The 19,876-nt window shown below is 52.3% G+C and overlaps 1 protein-coding gene, 22 non-coding genes and 8 pseudogenes across 23 annotated transcripts in view; 1 reads left to right on the forward strand and 30 right to left on the reverse strand.

Moving 5' to 3' along the window:
* The window catches only part of LOC138242559 (interferon-induced very large GTPase 1-like), a 173,569-nt gene that overhangs the window by 92,934 nt on the left and 60,759 nt on the right, over positions 1–19,876 (forward strand). The window lies entirely within an intron of this gene.
* Positions 281–399, reverse strand: LOC138244945 (5S ribosomal RNA). The gene has a single exon (XR_011193562.1). It is a non-coding gene; the product is annotated as a 5S ribosomal RNA (ribosomal RNA).
* On the reverse strand, positions 939–1,057 carry LOC138218725 (5S ribosomal RNA; annotated as a pseudogene).
* On the reverse strand, positions 1,595–1,713 carry LOC138217741 (5S ribosomal RNA; annotated as a pseudogene).
* Positions 2,250–2,368, reverse strand: LOC138218320 (5S ribosomal RNA; annotated as a pseudogene).
* Positions 2,906–3,024, reverse strand: LOC138216637 (5S ribosomal RNA). Its single transcript, XR_011180349.1, has one exon. It is a non-coding gene; the product is annotated as a 5S ribosomal RNA (ribosomal RNA).
* On the reverse strand, positions 3,562–3,680 carry LOC138217024 (5S ribosomal RNA). Its single transcript, XR_011180737.1, has one exon. It is a non-coding gene; the product is annotated as a 5S ribosomal RNA (ribosomal RNA).
* LOC138244734 (5S ribosomal RNA) lies at positions 4,214–4,332 on the reverse strand. The gene has a single exon (XR_011193349.1). It is a non-coding gene; the product is annotated as a 5S ribosomal RNA (ribosomal RNA).
* Positions 4,870–4,988, reverse strand: LOC138245380 (5S ribosomal RNA). Its single transcript, XR_011193990.1, has one exon. It is a non-coding gene; the product is annotated as a 5S ribosomal RNA (ribosomal RNA).
* LOC138244702 (5S ribosomal RNA) lies at positions 5,526–5,644 on the reverse strand. The gene has a single exon (XR_011193317.1). It is a non-coding gene; the product is annotated as a 5S ribosomal RNA (ribosomal RNA).
* Positions 6,182–6,300, reverse strand: LOC138218295 (5S ribosomal RNA; annotated as a pseudogene).
* Positions 6,838–6,956, reverse strand: LOC138244703 (5S ribosomal RNA). The gene has a single exon (XR_011193318.1). It is a non-coding gene; the product is annotated as a 5S ribosomal RNA (ribosomal RNA).
* On the reverse strand, positions 7,494–7,612 carry LOC138244704 (5S ribosomal RNA). The gene has a single exon (XR_011193319.1). It is a non-coding gene; the product is annotated as a 5S ribosomal RNA (ribosomal RNA).
* On the reverse strand, positions 8,150–8,268 carry LOC138217403 (5S ribosomal RNA). The gene has a single exon (XR_011181115.1). It is a non-coding gene; the product is annotated as a 5S ribosomal RNA (ribosomal RNA).
* Positions 8,806–8,924, reverse strand: LOC138217836 (5S ribosomal RNA; annotated as a pseudogene).
* LOC138218081 (5S ribosomal RNA) lies at positions 9,462–9,580 on the reverse strand (annotated as a pseudogene).
* On the reverse strand, positions 10,118–10,236 carry LOC138244705 (5S ribosomal RNA). The gene has a single exon (XR_011193320.1). It is a non-coding gene; the product is annotated as a 5S ribosomal RNA (ribosomal RNA).
* LOC138216897 (5S ribosomal RNA) lies at positions 10,774–10,892 on the reverse strand. Its single transcript, XR_011180610.1, has one exon. It is a non-coding gene; the product is annotated as a 5S ribosomal RNA (ribosomal RNA).
* Positions 11,431–11,549, reverse strand: LOC138218408 (5S ribosomal RNA; annotated as a pseudogene).
* Positions 12,087–12,205, reverse strand: LOC138217653 (5S ribosomal RNA). The gene has a single exon (XR_011181365.1). It is a non-coding gene; the product is annotated as a 5S ribosomal RNA (ribosomal RNA).
* LOC138244706 (5S ribosomal RNA) lies at positions 12,743–12,861 on the reverse strand. The gene has a single exon (XR_011193321.1). It is a non-coding gene; the product is annotated as a 5S ribosomal RNA (ribosomal RNA).
* LOC138217160 (5S ribosomal RNA) lies at positions 13,399–13,517 on the reverse strand. Its single transcript, XR_011180873.1, has one exon. It is a non-coding gene; the product is annotated as a 5S ribosomal RNA (ribosomal RNA).
* LOC138216648 (5S ribosomal RNA) lies at positions 14,055–14,173 on the reverse strand. The gene has a single exon (XR_011180360.1). It is a non-coding gene; the product is annotated as a 5S ribosomal RNA (ribosomal RNA).
* Positions 14,711–14,829, reverse strand: LOC138244959 (5S ribosomal RNA). The gene has a single exon (XR_011193576.1). It is a non-coding gene; the product is annotated as a 5S ribosomal RNA (ribosomal RNA).
* On the reverse strand, positions 15,367–15,485 carry LOC138216097 (5S ribosomal RNA). The gene has a single exon (XR_011179809.1). It is a non-coding gene; the product is annotated as a 5S ribosomal RNA (ribosomal RNA).
* On the reverse strand, positions 16,023–16,141 carry LOC138244840 (5S ribosomal RNA). Its single transcript, XR_011193455.1, has one exon. It is a non-coding gene; the product is annotated as a 5S ribosomal RNA (ribosomal RNA).
* LOC138216834 (5S ribosomal RNA) lies at positions 16,679–16,797 on the reverse strand. The gene has a single exon (XR_011180546.1). It is a non-coding gene; the product is annotated as a 5S ribosomal RNA (ribosomal RNA).
* LOC138216102 (5S ribosomal RNA) lies at positions 17,335–17,453 on the reverse strand. Its single transcript, XR_011179814.1, has one exon. It is a non-coding gene; the product is annotated as a 5S ribosomal RNA (ribosomal RNA).
* On the reverse strand, positions 17,991–18,109 carry LOC138244707 (5S ribosomal RNA). The gene has a single exon (XR_011193322.1). It is a non-coding gene; the product is annotated as a 5S ribosomal RNA (ribosomal RNA).
* LOC138244709 (5S ribosomal RNA) lies at positions 18,647–18,765 on the reverse strand. Its single transcript, XR_011193324.1, has one exon. It is a non-coding gene; the product is annotated as a 5S ribosomal RNA (ribosomal RNA).
* On the reverse strand, positions 19,303–19,421 carry LOC138217937 (5S ribosomal RNA; annotated as a pseudogene).

Raw genomic sequence — 19,876 nt, forward strand, 5'->3', positions numbered from 1 at the left:
CGATCTCAATACAATTCTGAAAAACGCGACTCTCCGAACGCCAGCCGAACAAGTCTCCACAGCCGAAGCGCTGTGTCTCTTTTCAGCTGGCGATAAACCTTTCCTCGATCCTTTGCGGACTTGTTAAACTGTTCATGATCAGAATAAAAAACGCTCACGCTAATACACTAGCACCCGTGTCTCGCCAAAGCTGACAAATAAACAGATGGACAAGCCGCACTGCACGTGTGAACAGGGGAATGAGCGAGCGAGCGGGGATAGGGCGCCTCCTGCGCTTAAAAGCTTACAGCACCTGGTATTCCCAGACGGTCTCCCATCCAAGTACTAACCAGGCCCATCCCTGTTTAGCTTCCGAGATCAGACGAGATCAGGCGTGCTCAAGGGGGTGTGGCCGTAAGCAAGAGCAAGGTTCGCTGGCACCCTTCTTATTGAGAGGACAGCTCCGTCACCTCTTTTACGACGCTGCTTTTTTTCCTTTGCGTTTTTCTCTTCTTCCCACGTTCTCTCTCTTCACTGCCTTCATCCCCGCTCTATTTCACTTCAGCCTTTCACTCTTGCTTCCTTCCAATGAGGACGGAGCTGCGGGAGAAAGGGCGCTATATAGAGGATCGCTGTGGAGAGCTGCTGCTGTGCTTTGACATCTGAGCTCTGTTGAAAACGATCTCAATACAATTCTGAAAAACGCGACTCTCCGAACGCCAGCCGAACAAGTCTCCACAGCCGAAGCGCTGTGTCTCTTTTCAGCTGGTGATAAACCTTTCCTCGATCCTTTGCGGACTTGTTAAACTGTTCCTGATCAGAATAAAAAACGCTCACGCTAATACACAAGCACCCGTATCTCGCCAAAGCTGACAAATAAACAGACGGACAAGCCGCACTGCACGTGTGAACAGGGGAATGAGCGAGCGAGCGGGGATAGGGCGCCTCCTGCGCTTAAAAGCTTACAGCACCCGGTATTCCCAGGCGGTCCCCCATCCAAGTACTAACCAAGCCCATCCCTGTTTTGCTTCCGAGATCAGACGAGATCAGGCGTGCTCAAGGGGTTTTGGCCATAAGCGAGAGCAAGGCTCGCTGGCACCCTTCTTATTGAGAGGACAGCTCCGTCACCTCTTTTACGACGCTGCTTTTTTTCCCTTGCGTTTTTCTCTTCTTCCCACGTTCTCTCTCTTCACTGCCTTCGTCCCCGCTCTATTTCACTTCAGCCTTTCACTCTTGCTTCCTTCCAATGAGGACGGAGCTGCGGGAGAAAGGGCGCTATAGAGGATCGCTGTGGAGAGCTGCTGCTGTGCTTTGACATCTGAGCTCTGTGGAAAACGATCTCAATACAATTCTGAAAAACGCGACTCTCCGAACGCCAGCCGAACAAGTCTCCACAGCCGAAGCGCTGTGTCTCTTTTCAGCTGGCGATAAACCTTTCCTCGATCCTTTGCGGACTTGTAAAACTGTTCCTGATCAGAATAAAAAACGCTCACGCTAATACACAAGCACCCGTGTCTCGCCAAAGCTGACAAATAAACAGACGGACAAGCCGCACTGCACGTGTGAAGAGGGGAATGAGCCAGCGAGCGGGGATAGGGCGCCTCCTGCGCTTAAAAGCTTACAGCACCGGGTATTCCCAGGCGGTCTCCCATCCAAGTACTAACCAGGCCCATCCCTGTTTAGCTTCCAAGATCAGACGAGATCAGGCATGCTCAAGGGGGTGTGGCCGTAAGCGAGAGCAAGGCTCGCTGGCACCCTTCTTATTGAGAGTACAGCTCCGTCACCTCTTTTACGACGCTGCTTTTTTCCCTTGCGTTTTTCTCTTCTTTCCACGTTCTCTCTCTTCACTGCCTTGGTCCCCGCTCTATTTCACTTCAGCCTTTCACTCTTGCTTCCTTCCAATGAGGACGGAGCTGCGGGAGAAAGGGCGCTATAGAGGATCGCTGTGGAGAGCTGCTGCTGTGCTTTGACATCTGAGCTCTGTGGAAAACGATCTCAATACAATTCTGAAAAACGCGACTCTCCGAACGCCAGCCGAACAAGTCTCCACAGCCGAAGCGCTGTGTCTCTTTTCAGCTGGCGATAAACCTTTCCTCGATCCTTTGCGGACTTGTAAAACTGTTCCTGATCAGAATAAAAAACGCTCACGCTAATACACAAGCACCCGTGTCTCGCCAAAGCTGACAAATAAACAGACGGACAAGCCGCACTGCACGTGTGAACAGGGGAATGAGCGAGCGAGCGGGGATAGGGCGCCTCCTGCGCTTAAAAGCTTACAGCATCTGGTATTCCCAGGCGGTCTCCCATCCAAGTACTAACCAGGCCCATCCCTATTTAGCTTCCGAGATCAGACGAGATCAGGCGTGCTCAAGGGGGTGTGGCCGCAAGCAAGAGCAAGGTTCGCTGGCACCCTTCTTATTGAGAGGACAGCTCCGTCACCTCTTTTACGACGCTGCTTTTTTTCCCTTGCGTTTTTCTCTTCTTCCCACGTTCTCTCTCTTCACTGCCTTCGTCCCCGCTCTATTTCACTTCAGCCTTTCACTTTTGCTTCCTTCCAATGAGGACGGAGCTGCCGGAGAAAGGGCGCTATAGAGGATCGCTGTGGAGAGCTGCTGCTGTGCTTTGACATCTGAGCTCTGTGGAAAACGATCTCAATACAATTCTGAAAAACGCGACTCTCCGAACGCCAGCCGAACAAGTCTCCACAGCCGAAGCGCTGTGTCTCTTTTCAGCTGGCGATAAACCTTTCCTCGATCCTTTGCGGACTTGTAAAACTGTTCCTGATCAGAATAAAAAACGCTCACGCTAATACACAAGCACCCGTGTCTCGCCAAAGCTGACAAATAAACAGACGGACAAGCCGCACTGCACGTGTGAACAGGGGAATGAGCGAGCGAGCGGGGATAGGGCGCCTCCTGCGCTTAAAAGCTTACAGCACCTGGTATTCCCAGGCGGTCTCCCATCCAAGTACTAACCAGGCCCATCCCTGTTTAGCTTCCAAGATCAGACGAGATCAGGCGTGCTCAAGGGGGTGTGGCCGTAAGCTAGAGCAAAGCTCGCTGGCACCCTTCTTATTGAGAGGACAGCTCCGTCACCTCTTTTGCGACGCTGCTTTTTTTCTCTTGCGTTTTTCTCTTCTTCCCACGTTCTCTCTCTTCACTGCCTTCGTCCCCGCTCAATTTCACTTCAGCCTTTCACTCTTGCTTCCTTCCAATGAGGACGGAGCTGCGGGAGAAAGGGCGCTATAGAGGATCGCTGTGGAGAGCTGCTGCTGTGCTTTGACATCTGAGCTCTGTGGAAAACGATCTCAATACAATTCTGAAAAACGCGACTCTCCGAACGCCAGCCGAACAAGTCTCCACAGCCGAAGCGCTGTGTCTCTTTTCAGCTGGCGATAAACCTTTCCTCGATCCTTTGCGGACTTGTAAAACTGTTCCTGATCAGAATAAAAAACGCTCACGCTAATACACAAGCACCCGTGTCTCGCCAAAGCTGAGAAATAAAGAGACGGACAAGCCGCACTGCACGTGTGAACAGGGGAATGAGCGAGCGAGCGGGGATAGGGCGCCTCCTGCGCTTAAAAGCTTACAGCACCTGGTATTCCCAGGCGGTCTCCCATCCAAGTACTAACCAGGCCCATCCCTGTTTAGTTTCCGAGATCAGACGAGATCAGGCGTGCTCAAGGGGGTGTGGCCGTAAGCGAGAGCAAGGCTCGCTGGCACCCTTCTTATTGAGAGGACAGCTCCGTCACCTCTTTTACGACGCTGCTTTTTTTCCCTTGCGTTTTTCTCTTCTTCCCACGTTCTCTCTCTTCACTGCCTTCGTCCCCGCTCTATTTCACTTCAGCCTTTCACTTTTGCTTCCTTCCAATGAGGACGGAGCTGCCGGAGAAAGGGCGCTATAGAGGATCGCTGTGGAGAGCTGCTGCTGTGCTTTGACATCTGAGCTCTGTGGAAAACGATCTCAATACAATTCTGAAAAACGCGACTCTCCGAACGCCAGCCGAACAAGTCTCCACAGCCGAAGCGCTGTGTCTCTTTTCAGCTGGCGATAAACCTTTCCTCGATCCTTTGCGGACTTGTAAAACTGTTCCTGATCAGAATAAAAAACGCTCACGCTAATACACAAGCACCCGTGTCTCGCCAAAGCTGACAAATAGACGGACAAGCCGCACTGCACGTGTGAACAGGGGAATGAGCGAGCGAGCGGGGATAGGGCGCCTCCTGCGCTTAAAAGCTTACAGCACCTGGTATTCCCAGGCGGTCTCCCATCCAAGTACTAACCAGGCCCATCCCTGTTTAGCTTCCGAGATCAGACGAGATCAGGCGTGCCCAAGGGGGTGTGGCCGTAAGCGAGAGCAAGGCTCGCTGGCACCCTTCTTATTGAGAGGACAGCTCCGTCACCTCTTTTACGACGCTGCTTTTTTTCCCTTGCGTTTTTCTCTTCTTCCCACGTTCTCTCTCTTCACTGCCTTCGTCCCCGCTCTATTTCACTTCAGCCTTTCACTTTTGCTTCCTTCCAATGAGGACGGAGCTGCCGGAGAAAGGGCGCTATAGAGGATCGCTGTGGAGAGCTGCTGCTGTGCTTTGACATCTGAGCTCTGTGGAAAACGATCTCAATACAATTCTGAAAAACGCGACTCTCCGAACGCCAGCCGAACAAGTCTCCACAGCCGAAGCGCTGTGTCTCTTTTCAGCTGGCGATAAACCTTTCCTCGATCCTTTGCGGACTTGTAAAACTGTTCCTGATCAGAATAAAAAACGCTCAAGCTAATACACAAGCACCCGTGTCTCGCCAAAGCTGACAAATAAACAGACGGACAAGCCGCACTGCACGTGTGAACAGGGGAATGAGCGAGCGAGCGGGGATAGGGCGCCTCCTGCGCTTAAAAGCTTACAGCACCTGGTATTCCCAGGCGGTCTCCCATCCAAGTACTAACCAGGCCCATCCCTGTTTAGCTTCCGAGATCAGAAGAGATCAGGCGTGCTCAAGGGGGTGTGGCCGTAAGCGAGAACAAGGCTCGCTGGCACCCTTCTTATTGAGAGGACAGCTCCGTCACCTCTTTTATGACGCTGCTCTTTTTCCCTTGCGTTTTTCTCTTCTTCCCACGTTCTCTCTCTTCACTGCCTTCGTCCCCGCTCTATTTCACTTCAGCCTTTCACTCTTGCTTCCTTCCAATGAGGACGGAGCTGCGGGAGAAAGGGCGCTATAGAGGATCGCTGTGGAGAGCTGCTGCTGTGCTTTGACATCTGAGCTCTGTTGAAAACGATCTCAATACAATTCTGAAAAACGCGACCCTCCGAACGCCAGCCGAACAAGTCTCCACAGCCGAAGCGCTGTGTCACTTTTCAGCTGGCGATAAACCTTTCCTCGATCCTTTGCGGACTTGTAAAACTGTTCCTGATCAGAATAAAAAACGCTCAAGCTAATACACAAGCACCCGTGTCTCGCTAAAGCTGACAAATAAACAGACGGACAAGCCGCACTGCACGTGTGAACAGGGGAATGAGCGAGCGAGCGGGGATAGGGCGCCTCCTGCGCTTAAAAGCTTACAGCACCTGGTATTCCCAGGCGGTCTCCCATCCAAGTACTAACCAGGCCCATCCCTGTTTAGCTTCCGAGATCAGACGAGATCAGGCGTGCTCAAGGGGGTGTGGCCGTAAGCGAGAGCAAGGCTCGCTGGCACCCTTCTTATTGAGAGGACAGCTCCGTCACCTCTTTTACGACGCTGCTTTTTTTCCCTTGCGTTTTTCTCTTCTTCCCACGTTCTCTCTCTTCACTGCCTTCGTCCCCGCTCTATTTCACTTCAGCCTTTCACTTTTGCTTCCTTCCAATGAGGACGGAGCTGCCGGAGAAAGGGCGCTATAGAGGATCGCTGTGGAGAGCTGCTGCTGTGCTTTGACATCTGAGCTCTGTGGAAAACGATCTCAATACAATTCTGAAAAACGCGACTCTCCGAACGCCAGCCGAACAAGTCTCCACAGCCGAAGCGCTGTGTCTCTTTTCAGCTGGCGATAAACCTTTCCTCGATCCTTTGCGGACTTGTAAAACTGTTCCTGATCAGAATAAAAAACGCTCACGCTAATACACAAGCACCCGTGTCTCGCCAAAGCTGACAAATAAACAGACGGACAAGCCGCACTGCACGTGTGAACAGGGGAATGAGCGAGCGAGCGGGGATAGGGCGCCTCCTGCGCTTAAAAGCTTACAGCACCTGGTATTCCCAGGCGGTCTCCCATCCAAGTACTAACCAGACCCATCCCTGTTTAGCTTCCAAGATCAGACGAGATCAGGCGTGCTCAAGGGAGTGTGGCCGTAAGCTAGAGCAAAGCTCGCTGGCACCCTTCTTATTGAGAGGACAGCTCCGTCACCTCTTTTACGACGCTGCTTTTTTTCCCTTGCGTTTTTCTCTTCTTCCCACGTTCTCTCTCTTCACTGCCTTCGTCCCCGCTCTATTTCACTTCAGCCTTTCACTTTTGCTTCCTTCCAATGAGGACGGAGCTGCCGGAGAAAGGGCGCTATAGAGGATCGCTGTGGAGAGCTGCTGCTGTGCTTTGACATCTGAGCTCTGTGGAAAACGATCTCAATACAATTCTGAAAAACGCGACTCTCCGAACGCCAGCCGAACAAGTCTCCACAGCCGAAGCGCTGTGTCTCTTTTCAGCTGGCGATAAACCTTTCCTCGATCCTTTGCGGACTTGTAAAACTGTTCCTGATCAGAATAAAAAACGCTCACGCTAATACACAAGCACCCGTGTCTCGCCAAAGCTGACAAATAAACAGACGGACAAGCCGCACTGCACGTGTGAACAGGGGAATGAGCGAGCGAGCGGGGATAGGGCGCCTCCTGCGCTTAAAAGCTTACAGCACCTGGTATTCCCAGGCGGTCTCCCATCCAAGTACTAACCAGGCCCATCCCTGTTTAGCTTCCGAGATCAGACGAGATCAGGCGTGCTCAAGGGGGTGTGGCCGTAAGCGAGAACAAGGCTCGCTGGCACCCTTCTTATTGAGAGGACAGCTCCGTCACCTCTTTTATGACGCTGCTCTTTTTCCCTTGCGTTTTTCTCTTCTTCCCACGTTCTCTCTCTTCACTGCCTTCGTCCCCGCTCTATTTCACTTCAGCCTTTCACTCTTGCTTCCTTCCAATGAGGACGGAGCTGCGGGAGAAAGGGCGCTATAGAGGATCGCTGTGGAGAGCTGCTGCTGTGCTTTGACATCTGAGCTCTGTTGAAAACGATCTCAATACAATTCTGAAAAACGCGACCCTCCGAACGCCAGCCGAACAAGTCTCCACAGCCGAAGCGCTGTGTCACTTTTCAGCTGGCGATAAACCTTTCCTCGATCCTTTGCGGACTTGTAAAACTGTTCCTGATCAGAATAAAAAACGCTCAAGCTAATACACAAGCACCCGTGTCTCGCTAAAGCTGACAAATAAACAGACGGACAAGCCGCACTGCACGTGTGAACAGGGGAATGAGCGAGCGAGCGGGGATAGGGCGCCTCCTGCGCTTAAAAGCTTACAGCACCTGGTATTCCCAGGCGGTCTCCCATCCAAGTACTAACCAGGCCCATCCCTGTTTAGCTTCCGAGATCAGACGAGATCAGGCGTGCTCAAGGGGGTGTGGCCGTAAGCGAGAGCAAGGCTCGCTGGCACCCTTCTTATTGAGAGGACAGCTCCGTCACCTCTTTTACGACGCTGCTTTTTTTCCCTTGCGTTTTTCTCTTCTTCCCACGTTCTCTCTCTTCACTGCCTTCGTCCCCGCTCTATTTCACTTCAGCCTTTCACTTTTGCTTCCTTCCAATGAGGACGGAGCTGCCGGAGAAAGGGCGCTATAGAGGATCGCTGTGGAGAGCTGCTGCTGTGCTTTGACATCTGAGCTCTGTGGAAAACGATCTCAATACAATTCTGAAAAACGCGACTCTCCGAACGCCAGCCGAACAAGTCTCCACAGCCGAAGCGCTGTGTCTCTTTTCAGCTGGCGATAAACCTTTCCTCGATCCTTTGCGGACTTGTAAAACTGTTCCTGATCAGAATAAAAAACGCTCACGCTAATACACAAGCACCCGTGTCTCGCCAAAGCTGACAAATAAACAGACGGACAAGCCGCACTGCACGTGTGAACAGGGGAATGAGCGAGCGAGCGGGGATAGGGCGCCTCCTGCGCTTAAAAGCTTACAGCACCTGGTATTCCCAGGCGGTCTCCCATCCAAGTACTAACCAGGACCATCCCTGTTTAGCTTCCGAGATCAGACGAGATCAGGCGTGCTCAAGGGGGTGTGGCCATAAGCGAGAACAAGGCTCGCTGGCACCCTTCTTATTGAGAGGACAGCTCCGTCACCTCTTTTATGACGCTGCTCTTTTTCCCTTGCGTTTTTCTCTTCTTCCCACGTTCTCTCTCTTCACTGCCTTCGTCCCCGCTCTATTTCACTTCAGCCTTTCACTCTTGCTTCCTTCCAATGAGGACGGAGCTGCGGGAGAAAGGGCGCTATAGAGGATCGCTGTGGAGAGCTGCTGCTGTGCTTTGACATCTGAGCTCTGTGGAAAACGATCTCAATACAATTCTGAAAAACGCGACTCTCCGAACGCCAGCCGAACAAGTCTCCACAGCCGAAGCGCTGTGTCTCTTTTCAGCTGGCGATAAACCTTTCCTCGATCCTTTGCGGACTTGTAAAACTGTTCCTGATCAGAATAAAAAACGCTCACGCTAATACACAAGCACCCGTGTCTCGCCAAAGCTGACAAATAAACAGACGGACAAGCCGCACTGCACGTGTGAACAGGGGAATGAGCGAGCGAGCGGGGATAGGGCGCCTCCTGCGCTTAAAAGCGTACAGCACCTGGTATTCCCAGGCGGTCTCCCATCCAAGTACTAACCAGGCCCATCCCTGTTTAGCTTCCAAGATCAGACGAGATCAGGCGTGCTCAAGGGGGTGTGGCCGTAAGCTAGAGCAAAGCTCGCTGGCACCCTTCTTATTGAGAGGACAGCTCCGTCACCTCTTTTACGACGCTGCTTTTTTTCTCTTGCGTTTTTCTCTTCTTCCCACGTTCTCTCTCTTCACTGCCTTCGTCCCCGCTCAATTTCACTTCAGCCTTTCACTCTTGCTTCCTTCCAATGAGGACGGAGCTGCGGGAGAAAGGGCGCTATAGAGGATCGCTGTGGAGAGCTGCTGCTGTGCTTTGACATCTGAGCTCTGTGGAAAACGATCTCAATACAATTCTGAAAAACGCAACTCTCCGAACGCCAGCCGAACAAGTCTCCACAGCCGAAGCGCTGTGTCTCTTTTCAGCTGGCGATAAACCTTTCCTCGATCCTTTGCGGACTTGTAAAACTGTTCCTGATCAGAATAAAAAACGCTCACGCTAATACACAAGCACCCGTGTCTCGCCAAAGCTGAGAAATAAACAGACGGACAAGCCGCACTGCACGTGTGAACAGGGGAATGAGCGAGCGAGCGGGGATAGGGCGCCTCCTGCGCTTAAAAGCTTACAGCACCTGGTATTCCCAGGCGGTCTCCCATCCAAGTTCTAACCAGGCCCATCCCTGTTTAGCTTCAGAGATCAGACGAGATCAGGCGTGCTCAAGGGGGTGTGGCCGTAAGCAAGAGCAAGGCTCGCTGGCACCCTTCTTATTGAGAGGACAGCTCCGTCACCTCTTTTACGACGCTGCTTTTTTTCCCTTGCGTTTTTCTCTTCTTCCCACGTTCTCTCTCTTCACTGCCTTCGTCCCCGCTCTATTTCACTTCAGCCTTTCACTTTTGCTTCCTTCCAATGAGGACGGAGCTGCGGGAGAAAGGGCGCTATAGAGGATCGCTGTGGAGAGCTGCTGCTGTGCTTTGACATCTGAGCTCTGTGGAAAACGATCTCAATACAATTCTGAAAAACGCGACTCTCCGAACGCCAGCCGAACAAGTCTCCACAGCCGAAGCGCTGTGTCTCTTTTCAGCTAGCGATAAACCTTTCCTCGATCCTTTGCGGACTTGTAAAACTGTTCCTGATCAGAATAAAAAACGCTCACGCTAATACACAAGCACCCGTGTCTCGCCAAAGCTGACAAATAAACAGACGGACAAGCCGCACTGCACGTGTGAACAGGGGAATGAGCGAGCGAGCGGGGATAGGGCGCCTCCTGCGCTTAAAAGCTTACAGCACCTGGTATTCCCAGGCGGTCTCCCATCCAAGTACTAACCAGGCCCATCCCTGTTTAGCTTCCGAGATCAGACGAGATCAGGCGTGCTCAAGGGGGTGTGGCCGTAAGCGAGAACAAGGCTCGCTGGCACCCTTCTTATTGAGAGGACAGCTCCGTCACCTCTTTTATGACGCTGCTCTTTTTCCCTTGCGTTTTTCTCTTCTTCCCACGTTCTCTCTCTTCACTGCCTTCGTCCCCGCTCTATTTCACTTCAGCCTTTCACTCTTGCTTCCTTCCAATGAGGACGGAGCTGCGGGAGAAAGGGCGCTATAGAGGATCGCTGTGGAGAGCTGCTGCTGTGCTTTGACATCTGAGCTCTGTTGAAAACGATCTCAATACAATTCTGAAAAACGCGACCCTCCGAACGCCAGCCGAACAAGTCTCCACAGCCGAAGCGCTGTGTCACTTTTCAGCTGGCGATAAACCTTTCCTCGATCCTTTGCGGACTTGTAAAACTGTTCCTGATCAGAATAAAAAACGCTCAAGCTAATACACAAGCACCCGTGTCTCGCTAAAGCTGACAAATAAACAGACGGACAAGCCGCACTGCACGTGTGAACAGGGGAATGAGCGAGCGAGCGGGGATAGGGCGCCTCCTGCGCTTAAAAGCTTACAGCACCTGGTATTCCCAGGCGGTCTCCCATCCAAGTACTAACCAGGCCCATCCCTGTTTAGCTTCCGAGATCAGACAAGATCAGGCGTGCTCAAGGGGGTGTGGCCGTAAGCAAGAGCAAGGCTCGCTGGCACCCTTCTTATTGAGAGGACAGCTCCGTCACCTCTTTTATGACGCTGCTCTTTTTCTCTTGCGTTTTTCTCTTCTTCCCACGTTCTCTCTCTTCACTGCCTTCGTCCCCGCTCTATTTCACTTCAGCCTTTCACTCTTGCTTCCTTCCAATGAGGACGGAGCTGCGGGAGAAAGGGCGCTATAGAGGATCGCTGTGGAGAGCTGCTGCTGTGCTTTGACATCTGAGCTCTGTGGAAAACGATCTCAATACAATTCTGAAAAACGCGACTCTCCGAACGCCAGCCGAACAAGTCTCCACAGCCGAAGCGCTGTGTCTCTTTTCAGCTGGCGATAAACCTTTCCTCGATTCTTTGCGGACTTGTTAAACTGTTCCTGATCAGAACAAAAAAACGCTCACGCTAATACACAAGCACCCGTGTCTCGCCAAAGCTGACAAATAAACAGACGGACAAGCCGCACTGCACGTGTGAACAGGGGAATGAGCGAGCGAGCGGGGATAGGGCGCCTCCTGCGCTTAAAAGCTTACAGCACCTGGTATTTCCAGGCGGTCTCCAATCCAAGTACTAACCAGGCCCATCCCTGTTTAGCTTCCGAGATCAGACGAGATCAGGCGTGCTCAAGGGGGTGTGGCCGTAAGCGACACCAAGGCTCGCTGGCACCCTTCTTATTGAGAGGACAGCTCCGTCACCTCCTTTACGACGCTGCTTTTTTTCCCTTGCGTTTTTCTCTTCTTCCCACGTTCTCTCTCTTCACTGCCTTCGTCCCCGCTCTATTTCACTTCAGCCTTTCACTCTTGCTTCCTTCCAATGAGGACGGAGCTGCGGGAGAAAGGGCGCTATAGAGGATCGCTGTGGAGAGCTGCTGCTGTGCTTTGACATCTGAGCTCTGTGGAAAACGATCTCAATACAATTCTGAAAAACGCGACTCTCCGAACGCCAGCCGAACAAGTCTCCACAGCCGAAGCGCTGTGTCTCTTTTCAGCTGGCGATAAACCTTTCCTCGATCCTTTGCGGACTTGTAAAACTGTTCCTGATCAGAATAAAAAACGCTCACGCTAATACACAAGCACCCGTGTCTCGCCAAAGCTGACAAATAAACAGACGGACAAGCCGCACTGCACGTGTGAACAGGGGAATGAGCGAGCGAGCGGGGATAGGGCGCCTCCTGCGCTTAAAAGCTTACAGCACCTGGTATTCCCAGGCGGTCTCCCATCCAAGTACTAACCAGGCCCATCCCTGTTTAGATTCTGAGATCAGACGAGATCAGGCGTGCTCAAGGGGGTGCGGCCGTAAGCGAGAGCAAGGCTCGCTGGCACCCTTCTTATTGAGAGGACAGCTCCGTCACCTCTTTTACGACGCTGCTTTTTTTCCCTTGCGTTTTTCTCTTCTTCCCACGTTCTCTCTCTTCACTGCCTTCGTCCCCGCTCTATTTCACTTCAGCCTTTCACTCTTGCTTCCTTCCAATGAGGACGGAGCTGCGGGAGAAAGGGCGCTATAGAGGATCGCTGTGGAGAGCTGCTGCTGTGCTTTGACATCTGAGCTCTGTGGAAAACGATCTCAATACAATTCTGAAAAACGCGACTCTCCGAACGCCAGCCGAACAAGTCTCCACAGCCGAAGCGCTGTGTCTCTATTCAGCTGGCGATAAACCTTCCCTCGATTCTTTGCGGACTTGTTAAACTGTTCCTGATCAGAATAAAAAACGCTCACGCTAATACACAAGCACCCGTGTCTCGCCAAAGCTGACAAATAAACAGACGGACAAGCCGCACTGCACGTGTGAACAGGGGAATGAGCGAGCGAGCGGGGATAGGGCGCCTCCTGCGCTTAAAAGCTTACAGCACCTGGTATTCCCAGGCGGTCTCCCATCCAAGTACTAACCAGGCCCATCCCTGTTTAGCTTCCGAGATCAGACGAGATCAGGCGTGCTCAAGGGGGTGTGGCCGTAAGCGAGAGCAAGGCTCGCTGGCACCCTTCTTATTGAGAGGACAGCTCCGTCACCTCTTTTACGACGCTGCTTTTTTTCCCTTGCGTTTTTCTCTTCTTCCCACGTTCTCTCTCTTCACTGCCTTCGTCCCCGCTCTATTTCACTTCAGCCTTTCACTCTTGCTTCCTTCCAATGAGGACGGAGCTGCGGGAGAAAGGGCGCTATAGAGGATCGCTGTGGAGAGCTGCTGCTGTGCTTTGACATCTGAGCTCTGTGGAAAACGATCTCAATACAATTCTGAAAAACGCGACTCTCCGAACGCCAGCCGAACAAGTCTCCACAGCCGAAGCGCTGTGTCTCTTTTCAGCTGGCGATAAACCTTTCCTCGATCCTTTGCGGACTTGTAAAACTGTTCCTGATCAGAATAAAAAACGCTCACGCTAATACACAAGCACCCGTGTCTCGCCAAAGCTGACAAATAAACAGACGGACAAGCCGCACTGCACGTGTGAACAGGGGAATGAGCGAGCGAGCGGGGATAGGGCGCCTCCTGCGCTTAAAAGCTTACAGCACCTGGGATTCCCAGGCGGTCTCCCATCCAAGTACTAACCAGGCCCATCCCTGTTTAGCTTCCGAGATCAGACAAGATCAGGCGTGCTCAAGGGGGTGTGGCCGTAAGCGAGAGCAAGGCTCGCTGGCACCCTTCTTATTGAGAGGACAGCTCCGTCACCTCTTTTACGACGCTGCTTTTTTTCCCTTGCGTTTTTCTCTTCTTCCCACGTTCTCTCTCTTCACTGCCTTCGTCCCCGCTCTATTTCACTTCAGCCTTTCACTCTTGCTTCCTTCCAATGAGGACGGAGCTGCGGGAGAAAGGGCGCTATAGAGGATCGCTGTGGAGAGCTGCTGCTGTGCTTTGACATCTGAGCTCTGTGGAAAACGATCTCAATACAATTCTGAAAAACGCGACTCTCCGAACGCCAGCCGAACAAGTCTCCACAGCTGATGCGCTGTGTCTCTTTTCAGCTGGCGATAAACCTTTCCTCGATCCTTTGCGGACTTGTAAAACTGTTCCTGATCAGAATAAAAAACGCTCACGCTAATACACAAGCACCCGTGTCTCGCCAAAGCTGACAAATAAACAGACGGACAAGCCGCACTGCACGTGTGAACAGGGGAATGAGCGAGCGAGCGGGGATAGGGCGCCTCCTGCGCTTAAACGCTTACAGCACCTGGTATTCCCGGGCGGTCTCCCATCCAAGTACTAACCAAGCCCATCCCTGTTTAGCTTCCGAGATCAGACGAGATCAGGTGTGCTCAAGGGGGTGTGGCCGTAAGCAAGAGCAGGGCTCGCTGGCACCCTTCTTATTGAGAGGACAGTTCCGTCACCTCTTTTACGACGCTGCTTTTTTTCCCTTGCGTTTTTCACTTCTTCCCACGTTCTCTCTCTTCACTGCCTTCGTCCCCGCTCTATTTCACTTCAGCCTTTCACTCTTGCTTCCTTCCAATGAGGACGGAGCTGCGGGAGAAAGGGCGCTATAGAGGATCGCTGTGGAGAGCTGCTGCTGTGCTTTGACATCTGAGCTCTGTGGAAAACGATCTCAATACAATTCTGAAAAACGCGACTCTCCGAACGCCAGCCGAACAAGTCTCCACAGCTGATGCGCTGTGTCTCTTTTCAGCTGGCGATAAACCTTTCCTCGATCCTTTGCGGACTTGTAAAACTGTTCCTGATCAGAATAAAAAACGCTCACGCTAATACACAAGCACCCGTGTCTCGCCAAAGCTGACAAATAAACAGACGGACAAGCCGCACTGCACGTGTGAACAGGGGAATGAGCGAGCGAGCGGGGATAGGGCGCCTCCTGCGCTTAAACGCTTACAGCACCTGGTATTCCCGGGCGGTCTCCCATCCAAGTACTAACCAGGCCCATCCCTGTTTAGCTTCCGAGATCAGACGAGATCAGGTGTGCTCAAGGGGGTGTGGCCGTAAGCAAGAGCAGGGCTCGCTGGCACCCTTCTTATTGAGAGGACAGCTCCGTCACCTCTTTTACGACGCTGCTTTTTTTCCCTTGCGTTTTTCACTTCTTCCCACGTTCTCTCTCTTCACTGCCTTCGTCCCCGCTCTATTTCACTTCAGCCTTTCACTCTTGCTTCCTTCCAATGAGGACGGAGCTGCGGGAGAAAGGGCGCTATAGAGGATCGCTGTGGAGAGCTGCTGCTGTGCTTTGACATCTGAGCTCTGTGGAAAACGATCTCAATACAATTCTGAAAAACGCGACTCTCCGAACGCCAGCCGAACAAGTCTCCACAGCCGAAGCGCTGTGTCTCTTTTCAGCTGGCGATAAACCTTTCCTCGATCCTTTGCGGACTTGTTAAACTGTTCCTGATCAGAATTAAAAACGCTCACGCTAATACACAAGCACCCGTGTCTCGCCAAAGCTAACAAATAAACAGACGGACAAGCCGCACTGCACGTGTGAACAGGGGAATGAGCGAGTGAGCGGGGATAGGGCGCCTCCTGCGCTTAAAAGCTTACAGCACCTGGTATTCCCAGGCGGTCTCCCATCCAAGTACTAACCAGGCCCATCCCTGTTTAGCTTCCGAGATCAGACGAGATCAGGCGTGCTCAAGGGGGTGTTGCCGTAAGCGAGAGCAAGGCTCGCTGGCACCCTTCTTATTGAGAGGACAGCTCCGTCACCTCTTTTACGACGCTGCTTTTTTTCCCTTGCGTTTTTCTCTTCTTCCCACGTTCTCTCTCTTCACTGCCTTCGTCCCCGCTCTATTTCACTTCAGCCTTTCACTCTTGCTTCCTTCCAATGAGGACGGAGCTGCGGGAGAAAGGGCGCTATAGAGGATCGCTGTGGAGAGCTGCTGCTGTGCTTTGACATCTGAGCTCTGTGGAAAACGATCTCAATACAATTCTGAAAAACGCGACTCTCCGAACGCCAGCCGAACAAGTCTCCACAGCCGAAGCGCTGTGTCTCTTTTCAGCTGGCGATAAACCTTTCCTCGATCCTTTGCGGACTTGTTAAACTGTTCCTGATCAGAATAAAAAACGCTCACGCTAATACACAAGCACCCGTGTCTCGCCAAAGCTGACAAATAAACAGACGGACAAGCCGCACTGCACGTGTGAACAGGGGAATGAGCGAGCGAGCGGGGATAGGGCGCCTCCAGCGCTTAAAAGCTTACAGCACCTGGTATTCCCAAGCGGTCTCCCATCCAAGTACTAACCAGGCCCATCCCTGTTTAGCTTCCGAGATCAGACGAGATCAGGCGTGCTCAAGGGGGTGTGGCCGTAAGCGAGAGCAAGGCTCGCTGGCACCCTTCTTATTGAGAGGACAGCTCCGTCACCTCTTTTACGACGCTGCTTTTTTTCCCTTGCGTTTTTCTCTTCTTCCCACGTTCTCTCTCTTCACTGCCTTCGTCCCTGCTCTATTTCACTTCAGCCTTTCACTCTTGCTTCCTTCCAATGAGGACGGAGCTGCGGGAGAAAGGGCGCTATAGAGGATCGCTGTGGAGAGCTGCTGCTGTGCTTTGACATCTGAGCTCTGTGGAAAACGATCTCAATACAATTCTGAAAAACGCGACTCTCCGAACGCCAGCCGAACAAGTCTCCACAGCCGAAGCGCTGTGTCTCTTTTCAGCTGGCGATAAACCTTTCCTCGATCCTTTGCGGACTTGTTAAACTGTTCCTGATCAGAATAAAAAACGCTCACGCTAATACACAAGCACCCGTGTCTCGCCAAAGCTGACAAATAAACAGACGGACAAGCCGCACTGCACGTATGAACAGGGGAATGAGCGAGCGAGCGGGGATAGGGCGCCTCCTGCGCTTAAAAGCTTACAGCACCTGGTATTCCCAGGCGGTCTCCCATCCAAGTACTAACCAGGCCCATCCCTGTTTAGCTTCCGAGATCAGACGAGATCAGGCGTGCTCAATGGGGTGTGGCCGTAAGCGAGAGCAAGGTTCGCTGGCACCCTTCTTATTGAGAGGACATCTCCGTCACCTCTTTTACGACGCTGCTTTTTTTCCCTTGCGTTTTTCTCTTCTTCCCACGTTCTCTCTCTTCACTGCCTTCATCCCCGCTCTATTTCACTTCAGCCTTTCACTCTTGCTTCCTTCCAATGAGGACGGAGCTGCGGGAGAAAGGGCGCTATAGAGGATCGCTGTGGAGAGCTGCTGCTGTGCTTTGACATCTGAGCTCTGAGGAAAACGATCTCAATACAATTCTGAGAAACGCGACTCTCCGAACGCCAGCCGAACAAGTCTCCACAGCCGAAGCGCTGTGTCTCTTTTCAGCTGGCGATAAACCTTTCCTCGATCCTTTGCGGACTTGTAAAACTGTTCCTGATCAGAATAAAAAACGCTCACGCTAATACACAAGCACCCGTGTCTCGCCAAAGCTGACAAATAAAGAGACGGACAAGCCGCACTGCACGTGTGAACAGGGGAATGAGCGAGCGAGCGGGGATAGGGCGCCTCCTGCGCTTAAAAGCTTACAGCACCTGGTATTCCCAGGCGGTCTCCCATCCAAGTACTAACCAAGCCCATCCCTGTTTAGCTTCCGAGATCAGACGAGATCAGGCGTGCTCAAGGGGGTGTGGCCGTAAGCGAGAGCAAGGTTCGCTGGCACCCTTCTTATTGAGAGGACAGCTCCGTCACCTCTTTTTCGACGCTGCTTTTTTTCCCTTGCGTTTTTCTCTTCTTCCCACGTTCTCTCTCTTCACTGCCTTCGTCCCTGCTCTATTTCACTTCAGCCTTTCACTCTTGCTTCCTTCCAATGAGGACGGAGCTGCGGGAGAAAGGGCGCTATAGAGGATCGCTGTGGAGAGCTGCTGCTGTGCTTTGACATCTGAGCTCTGTGGAAAACGATCTCAATACAATTCTGAAAAACGCGACTCTCCGAACGCCAGCCGAACAAGTCTCCACAGCCGAAGCGCTGTGTCTCTTTTCAGCTGGCGATAAACCTTTCCTCGATTCTTTGCGGACTTGTTAAACTGTTCCTGATCAGAATAAAAAACGCTAACGCTAATACACAAGCACCCGTGTCTCGCCAAAGCTGACAAATAAACAGACGGACAAGCCGCACTGCATGTGTGAACAGGGGAATGAGCGAGCGAGCGGGGATAGGGCGCCTCCTGCGCTTAAAAGCTTACAGCACCTGGTATTCCCAGGCGGTCTCCCATCCAAGTACTAACCAGGCCCATCCCTGTTTAGCTTCCGAGATCAGACGAGATCAGGCGTGCTCAAGGGGGTGTGGCCGTAAGCGACAGCAAGGTTCGCTGGCACCCTTCTTATTGAGAGGACAGCTCCGTCACCTCTTTTACGACGCTGCTTTTTTTCTCTTGCGTTTTTCTCTTCTTCCCACGTTCTCTCTCTTCACTGCCTTCGTCCCCGCTCTATTTCACTTCAGCCTTTCACTCTTGCTTCCTTCCAATGAGGACGGAGCTGCGGGAGAAAGGGCGCTATAGAGGATCGCTGTGGAGAGCTGCTGCTGTGCTTTGACATCTGAGCTCTGTGGAAAACGATCTCAATACAATTCTGAAAAACGCGACTCTCCGAACGCCAGCCGAACAAGTCTCCACAGCCGAAGCGCTGTGTCTCTTTTCAGTTGGCGATAAACCTTTCCTCGATCCTTTGCGGACTTGTAAAACTGTTCCTGATCAGAATAAAAAACGCTCACGCTAATACACAAGCACCCGTGTCTCGCCAAAGCTGAGAAATAAACAGACGGACAAGCCGCACTGCACGTGTGAACAGGGGAATGAGCGAGCGAGCGGGGATAGGGCGCCTCCTTTGCTTAAAAGCTTACAGCACCTGGTATTCCCAGGCGGTCTCCCATCCAAGTACTAACCAGGCCCATCCCTGTTTAGCTTCCGAGATCAGACGAGATCAGGCGTGCTCAAGGGGGTGTGGCCGTAAGCGAGAGCAAAGCTCGCTGGCACCCTTCTTATTGAGAGGACAGCTCCGTCACATCTTTTACGACGCTGCTTTTTTTCTCTTGCGTTTTTCTCTTCTTCCCACGTTCTCTCTCTTCACTGCCTTCGTCCCCGCTCTATTTCACTTCAGCCTTTCACTCTTGCTTCCTTCCAATGAGGACGGAGCTGCGGGAGAAAGGGCGCTATAGAGGATCGCTGTGGAGAGCTGCTGCTGTGCTTTGACATCTGAGCTCTGTGGAAAACGATCTCAATACAATTCTGAAAAACGCGACTCTCCGAACGCCAGCCGAACAAGTCTCCACAGCCGAAGCGCTGTGTCTCTTTTCAGCTGGCGATAAACCTTTCCTCGATCCTTTGCGGACTTGTTAAACTGTTCATGATCAGAATAAAAAACGCTCACGCTAATACACAAGCACCCGTGTCTTGCCAAAGCTGACAAATAAACAGACGGACAAGCCGCACTGCACGTGTGAACAGGGGAATGAGCGAGCGAGCGGGGATAGGGCGCCTCCTGCGCTTAAAAGCTTACAGCACCTGGTATTCCCAGGTGGTCTCCCCTCCACGTACTAACCAGGCCCATCCCTGTTTAGCTTCCGAGATCAGACGAGATCAGGCGTGCTCAAGGGGGTGTGGCCGTAAGCGAGAGCAAGGCTCGCTGGCACCCTTCTTATTGAGAGGACAGCTCCGTTACCTCTTTTACGACGCTGCTCTTTTTCCCTTGCGTTTTTCTCTTCTTCCCACGTTCTCTCTCTTCACTGCCTTCGTCCCCGCTCTATTTCACTTCAGCCTTTCACTCTTGCTTCCTTCCAATGAGGACGGAGCTGCGGGAGAAAGGGCGCTATAGAGGATCGCTGTGGAGAGCTGCTGCTGTGCTTTGACATCTGAGCTCTGTGGAAAACGATCTCAATACAATTCTGAAAAACGCGACTCTCCGAACGCCAGCCGAACAAGTCTCCACAGCCGAAGCGCTGTGTCTCTTTTCAGCTGGCGATAAACCTTTCCTCGATCCTTTGCGGACTTGTTAAACTGTTCATGATCAGAATAAAAAACGCTCACGCTAATACACAAGCACCCGTGTCTTGCCAAAGCTGACAAA

Source organism: Lepisosteus oculatus, chromosome 14 (assembly GCF_040954835.1).
Source record: "Lepisosteus oculatus isolate fLepOcu1 chromosome 14, fLepOcu1.hap2, whole genome shotgun sequence".
NCBI classification, from domain to species: Eukaryota; Metazoa; Chordata; class Actinopteri; order Semionotiformes; family Lepisosteidae; genus Lepisosteus; species Lepisosteus oculatus.